Source organism: Penaeus vannamei, chromosome 20 (genome assembly GCF_042767895.1).
Source record: "Penaeus vannamei isolate JL-2024 chromosome 20, ASM4276789v1, whole genome shotgun sequence".
NCBI classification, from domain to species: Eukaryota; Metazoa; Arthropoda; class Malacostraca; order Decapoda; family Penaeidae; genus Penaeus; species Penaeus vannamei.
In genome coordinates, this window is record NC_091568.1 from 23275510 (window position 1) to 23284477 (window position 8968).

Sequence of the window (8968 nt, forward strand, 5' to 3'; positions counted from 1 at the left end):
GGTTGTGGTGGTGGTGCAGGTCGTGTTGGCGGTGCTGGTGGTTCTGGTGGTAATGATGGTGCTGGTAGAGATGGTGGTGCAGGAGGTAATGGTGCTGGTGGTGGCAGTGGTGCTGGTGGTGTAAGTGGTTGTGGTGCAGGTGATGGTGGCATTGGTGGTGGTGATGGTGCGTGTGGTGGAGGTGGTCGTGGTGGTGCTGGTGTTGGAGGTGGTGATGGTGCTGGTAATGGTGCTGCTGGTGGTGGTGCGGGTGTTGGAGATGGTGCTGGTGGTGGAGGCGGTGGTGGTGCTGGTGGGGATAGTGCTGGTGGTGGTGGTGGTGACGGTGCTGGCGGTAGAGGTGGCGGTGGCAATGGTGCTGGTGGTGGCAGTAGAGGTAATGGACCTGGTGGTGGAGGTGGTGGCAGTGGTGGTAATGAGGCTGGTGGTGGAGGTGGTGGTGACGGTACTGGTGGTGGCAGTGGTGGTAATGATGCTGATGGTGGATGTGTTGATGATGGTGCTGATGGTGGAGGTGGTGTTCGTGGTGGAAGTGGTTGTGGTGGTGGTGCAGGTCGTGGTGGCGGTGCTGGTGGTAAAGGTGGTGTTGATGGTGCTGGTGGTAATGGTGCTGGTGGTGGAGGTGGAGATGCTGGTGTATTATAATGACAATGATAATGATGTTATTATTATTTCTATTGCCATTATTATTATGAAAGTTATTGGAATAGAGTTGATTATTGCTATTATTGCAGTAATTATCAAGATCATCATTATGATTATGATTTTATCATTATTATCATTATTATTGTCATTATCATTGTCATTATCATCATAATTATCATCATTATTGTCAATGATAAAGGAATTATCATGGAAATCATCAGAATTACCTAAATTAATGTTAAGATCCTCATAATTGCTATAAAAAAGCGAAAATGTTTTTTTTTCGACGTTTCTCTCAAATTACCCTAGATTTTGCCGATTTTTTTGACTTTTGGGATTTTATTACTTCTGGCCTTTATTTCATTATAAATGGACTGAATGATAATTATCATGATCATTATTATAATTACTGTCATCATTTTTATGATAATCATTATAGTCATTACCATCATCATTATCACTATTATTACCATCATTATTGCAGTTATTATGCTAATTATTATTGCTATTTTTATCATTATAAAAAATTATATAATGATAATCTTAGAAATAATAATGCCAATAATAATAATTATAATGACAATGATAATGATGTTATTATTATTTCTAATGCCATTATTATTGGAATAGAGTTATCTATTGCTATTATTGCAGTAATTATCAAGATTATCATTACAATTATGATTTTATCATTATTATCATTATTATTGTCATGATCATTGTCATTATCATCATAATTATCATCATTTTTGTCAATAATAAAGGAATTATCATGGAAATCATCATAATTACCTGAATTAATGTTAAAATCCTCATAATTACCATTAAAAAGGGAAAAGGGTTTTTCGACGTTTCTCTCAAAAGGCATCATTATTATCATTACTGTCATCATTTTTATGATCATTATCATTATAGTCATTATCATCATGATTATCATTATTATTATCATCATTATTGCAGTTATAATAACCATTATGCTAATCATTATTGCAGTTATGATAATTATTATGCTAATTATTATTGATATTTTTATCATTATAACTATTTATATAATAATAAGGCAATAATGATAATCATAGAAATAATAATGACAATAATAATAATTATAATGACAATGATAATGATGTTATTATTATTTCTATTACCATTATTAGTATGAAAATTATTGGATTAGAGTTAATTATTGCTATTATTGCAATAATTATGAAGATTATCATTATAATTATGATTTTATCATTATAATCATTATTATTGTCATTATCATTGTCATTATTATCATAATTATCATTATTGTCAATAATAATTGAATTATCATGGAAATCATCATAACTACCATTAAAAAGCGAAAATGTTTTTTTTCGACGTTTCTCACAAAAGGCTGTAATACGCTAGATTTTAAATGAACTGAATGATAATCATTATCATCATTATCATCATTACTGTCATCATTTTTATGATTATTATCATAACCATTATCATGATTATTGCATTTATAAAAATTATTATGCTAATTACTATTGCTATTTTTATCATTATAACTATTTATATAATGATAATAGCACTAATGATAATCTTAGAAATAATAATGATAATAATAATAATTAAAATTACAATGATAATGATTTCATCATTTCGATTACCCTTATTAGTATGAAAATTATTGGAATACATGTAATTATTGCTATTATTGCAGTAATTATTAAGATTATCATTATAATTATGATTTCATCATTATTATCATTATTATTGTCATTATGATTGTCATTATACTCATAATTATCATCATTATTGTCAATAATAAAAGAATTATCAATTAAATCATCATAATTACCTGAATTAATGTTAAAATCCTGATAATTACCATTAAAAACCGAAAAGGTTTTTTTTCGACGTTCCTCTCAATAGGCTGTGAACGCTAGATTTTGCCGTTTTTTCGACTTTTGGGATTTTCTTACTTCTGGCCTTTATTTCATTATAAATGGACTGCGTGACAATTATCATCATCATTATTATCATTACTGTCATTTTGATAATTATTATCGTTATAGTCATTATCGTCATGATTATCATTATTATTATCATCATTATTGCATTTATAATAATTATCATGCTAATTATTATTGTTATTTTTATCATTATAACTATTTATATAATGATAATAATAATGATAATCTTAGAAATAATAATGACAATAATAATAATTATAATGACAATGATAATGATGTTATTATTATTTCTATTGCCATTAATAATATGAAAATTATTGGAATAGAGTTAATTATTGCTATTAATGCAATAATTATCAAGATTATCATTATAATTATGATTTTATCATTATTGTCATTATCATTGTCATTATCATCATAATTATCATCATTATTGTCTACAATAAAGGAATTATCATGGAAATCATCATAATTACCTGAATTAATGTTAAAATCCTCATAATTACCATTAAAAAGCGAAAAGGTTTTTCGTCGTTCTCTCATAAGGCTGTAGATTTTGCCGTTTTTTCGACTTTTGGGATTTTATTACTTCTGGCCTTTATTTCATTATTAATGGACTGAATGATAATTATCATCATTATTATCATTACTGTCATAATTTTTATGATTATATTATATCATTATCATCATGATTATCATTATTATTATCATCAGTATTGCAGTTTTATTAATTATTATACTAATTATTATTGCTATTTTTATCATTATCACTATTCATGTAATGATAATAGCAATAATGTTAATCTTAGAAATAATAATGACAATAATAATTATTATAATGACAATGATAATGATGTTATTATTATTTCTATTGCCATTATTAGTATGAAAATTATTTGAATAGATTTAATTATTGCTATTATTGCAGTAATTATCAAGATTTTCATTATAATTATGATTTTATAATTATTATCATTATTATAGTCATTATCATTGTCCTTATCATCATAATTATCAGCATTATTGCCAATAATAAAGGAATTATCATGGAAATCCTCATAATTACCTGAATTAATGTTAAAATCCTCATAATTACCATTAAAAAGTGAAAAGGTTTTTTTTCGACGTTTCTCTGAGAAGGCTGTAATACGCTAGATTTTGCCGTTTTTTTCGATTTTTGGGATTTTATTACTTATGGCCTTTATTTCATTATAAATGGACTGAATGATAATTATTATCATTATTATCCTTACTGTCATCCTTTTTATGATTATTATCACTATAGTCATTATCATCATGATTATCATTATTATTTTCATCATTATTGCAGTTATAATAATTATGCTAATTATTATTACTTTTTTTATCATTACAACTATTTATATAATGATAATAGCAATAATGATAATCTTAGAAACAATAATGACAATGATAATAATTATAATGACAATGATAATGATGTTATCATAATTTCTATTCCCGTTATTAGTATGAAAATTATTGGAATAGAGTTAATTATTGCTATTATTGCAGTAATTATCAAGATTATCATTAAAATTATGATCTTATCATTATTATCATTATTATTGTCATTATCATTGTCATTATCATCATAATTATCCTCATTCTTGTCAATAATAAAGGAATTATCGTGGAAATCCTCATAATTACCTGAATTAATGTTAAAATCCTCATAATTACCATTAAAAAGCGAAAAGGTTTTTTTTTCGACGTTTCTCTCACAAGGCATGTAATACGCTAGATTTTGCCGTTTTTTTCGACTTTTGGGATCTTATTACTTCTGGCCTTTATTTCATTAGAAATGGACTGAATGATAATTATTATCATTATTATCATTACTGTCATCATTTTTATTATTATTATCATTATAGTCATTATCGTCATTATTGCAATTATAATAATTATATGTTAATTATTATTGCTATTTATATCATTATAACTATTTATATAATGGTAATAGCAATAATGATAATCTTAGAAATAATAATGACAATAATAATAATTATAATGACAATGATAAAGATATTATTATTGCTATTGCCATTATTAGTATGAAAATTATTCGAATAGAGTTAATTTTTTCTATTATTGCAGTAATTATCAAGATTATCATTATAATTATGATTTTATCATTATCATTATTATTGTAATTATCATTGTCATTATCATCATAATTATCATCATTATTGTCAATAATATAGGAATTATCATGGAAATCATCATAATTACCTGAATTAATGTTAAAATCCTCATAATTACCATTAAAAAGTGAAAAGGGATTTTTTTTCGACGTTTCTCTCACAAGGCTGTAATACAATAGATTTTTTCCGATTTTTCGACTTCTGGGATTTTATTACTTCTGGCCTTTATTTTATTATAAATGGACTGAATGACAATTATTATCAACCTCATTATCATTACTGTCATCATTTTTATGATTATTATCATTATAGTCATTATCATCATCATTATCGTTATTATTATCATCATTATTGCAGTTATAATAATTGTTATGCTAATTATTATTGCTATTTTTATCATTATAACTATTTATATAATGATAATAGCAATAATGATAAACTTAAAAACAATAATGACAATAATAATAATTATAATGACAATGATAATGATGTTATTGTTATTTCTATTGCCATTATTAATGTGGAAACTATTGGAATAGAGTTAATTATTGCTATTATTGCAGTAATAATCAAGATTATCATTAAAATTATGATTTTATCATTATTATTATTGTCATTATCATTGTCATTATCATGATAATTATCATCATTAATGTCAATAATAAAGGAATTATCATGGAAATCATCATAATTACCTGAATTAATGTGAAAATACTCATAATTACCATTAAAAAGCGAAAAGGGATTCTTTTCGACGTTTTTCTCAAAAAACTGATTTTGCCGTTTTTTCGACATTTGTGATTTTATTACTGGTGGCCTTTATTTCATCATAAATTGACTGAATGATAATTATTATCATCATTAAAATCATTATTATCATGATTATCATTATTATCATTATTGCAGTTATAATAATTATTATGCTCATTATTATTCCTATGTTTATCATTATAACTATTTATGTAATGATAATAGCAATAATGATAATTTTAGAAATAATAATGACAATAATTATCATTATCATTGTCATTATCATCATAATTATAATCATTACTGTCAATAATAAAGTGATTATCATGAGAATCATCATAATTACCTGAGTTAATGTTAAAATCCTCATAATTACCACTAAAAAGCGAAAAAGTTTTTTTTTCGACGTTTCTCTCAAAAGGCTGTGTAATACGCTAGATTTTGCCATTTTTTTTTTACTTCTGGGATTTTATTACTTACTGCCTTTATTTCATTATAAATGGACTGAATAATAATTATTATGATTATTATCATTACTGTCATTATTTTCCTGATTATTATCATTATAGGCATTATCATCATGATTATCATTATTATTATCATCATTATTGCAGTTATAATAATTATTATGCTAATTATTATTATTTTTATCAATATAACTATTTATGATAAAAATAGCAATAATTATTAGCATAATAATTATTATAATTTTGATAGTCATGAAAATAATGACAGTAATGATAATAATGATTATAATTAATATTCAGTCCATTTATAATGAAATAAAAGCCAGAAGTAATAAAATCCCAAAAGTCGAAAAAAACGGCAAAATCTAGCGGATTTTAACATTAATTCAGGGAATTATGATGATTTTCATGATAATTCCTTCATTATTGACAATAATGATATCTATGATGATAATGGCAATAAAAATTATAAAATCATATTTGCAATGATAATTTTCATAATAACTGCAATAATAGTAATAATTAAGTCTATTCCAATAATTTCATACTAATAATTGCGATAGAAATATATATCATTATCATTGTCATTATAATTATTATTAATTTCATTATTATTTCTAAAATTATCATTATTGCTATTGTCATTATAAAAATAGTTATAATGATAAAAATTAGCATAATAATTATTATAACTGCAATAATGATGGTAATAATAACAATAATCATGACTATAATGACAATAATCATGAAAATAATGACAGTAATGATAATAATTAATATTCAGTCCATTTATAATTAAATAAAGGCCAGAAGTAATAAAGTCCCATAAGTCGAAAAAACGGCAAAATCTAGCGTGAGAGAAACGTCGAAAAAACTCCTTTTTTGCTTTTTAATGGTAATTATGAGGATTTTAACATTAATTCAGGTAAATATGAGGATTGACAATAATCATTAATAAAGGCAAGAAGTAATAAAATCCCATAAGTCAAAAAACGGCAAAATCTAGCGTATTACAGCCTTTTGAGAGAAACGTCGAAAACCCCCCTTTTTTTTTTTTTTTTTTTTTTTTTGCTTTTTAATGGTAATTATGAGGATTTTAACATTAATTCAGGTAAATATGAGAATTGACAATAATGATGATAATTATGATGATAATGACAATGATAATGACAATAATAATGATAAAATCATAATTATAATGATAATTTTGATAATTACAGCAATAAATAACTCTACAATTATCATTATTGCTATTATCATTATATAAATAGTTATAATGATAAAAATAGTAATAATAATAATTATTATAACTGCAATAATGATGATAATAATAATGATAATCATGATGATATTGATTATAATGATAATAATCATGAAAATAATGACAGTAATAATAATAATTATGATAATAATTATTCGGTCCAATTATTATGAAATAAACGCCAGAAGTAATAAAATCCCATAAGCCGAAAAAACGGCAAAATCTAGGGTATTACAGCCTCTTGAGAGAAACGTCGAAAAAAAACTTTTTCTCTTTTTAATGGTAATTATGAGGATTAATTCCGGTAATTATGATGATTTCCATGATAATTCCTTTATTATTGACAATGATGATAATCATGATAATAATGAAATTGATAATTGCCATTATTATTTCTTAAATTATCATTATTGCAATTATCTTTATATAAATAGTTATGAAAAAACTAGCAATAATAATTAGCATAATAATTATTATATCTGCAATAATGATGATAATAATGATGATAATCATTTTAACATTCATTCAGGTAATTATGATGATTTTCACGATAATTCCTATATTATTGACAATAACGATAATTATGATGATAGTGACAATGATAATGACAATAATAATGATAAAATCATAATTATAATGATAATTTTCATAATTACTGCAATAATAGCAATAATTAACTCTATTCCAATATTTTTCATACTAATAATGGCAATAGCAATAATATCATCATCACATTCATTATAATTATTATTAGTCATTATTATTCATATAATTATCATTATTGCTATTATCATTATATGAATAGTTATAATGATAGAAATAGCAATAATAATTAGAATAATAATTATTATAACTGCAATAATGATAATAATAATGATAATCATTATGATAATGACTATAATGATAATAATCATGAAAATAAAGACAGTAATGATAATAATGATGATAACAATTATTTATTCTATTTATAATGAAATAAAGGCCAGAAGTAATAAAATCCGAAAAGTCGAAAAAACGGCAAAATCTAGCGCATTACAGCCTTGTGATAGAAACGTCGGAAAACCCGCTTTTTCGCTTTGCAATGAGGATTTTAACATTAATTCAGGTAATTATGATGATTTTCATAATTCCTTTATTATTGACAAAAATGATACTTATGATGATAATGCCAATGATATTGAAAATAATAGTGATAGTGATCATAATTATAATGACAATTTTGATAATTTCTGCAATAATAGCAATAATTAACTCTATTCCAATAATTTTATACTAATAATGGCAATAGAAATAATAATAACATCTTTATCATTGTCATTGCAATTATTATTATTGTCATTACTATTTCTAAAATTATCATTATTGCTATTATCATTATATAAATAGTTATAAAGATAAAATAGCAATAATAATTAGCATGATAATTATTAACCTGCAATAATGATGACAATAATAATTATAATCGTGATGATAATGACTATAATGATAATAATCATGAAAATAATGACAGGAATGATAATAATGATGATAATAATTATTATTCAGTCCATATAAAATCTCAAAAGTCGAAAAAACGACAAAATCTAGCGTATTACAGCCTTTTGAGAGAAACGTCGAAAAAAAAACCTTTTTCGCTTTTTAATGGTAATTATGAGGATTTTAACCTTAACTCAGGTAATTATGATTATTTTCATGTTAATTCCTTTATTATTGACAATAATGATAATTATGATGATA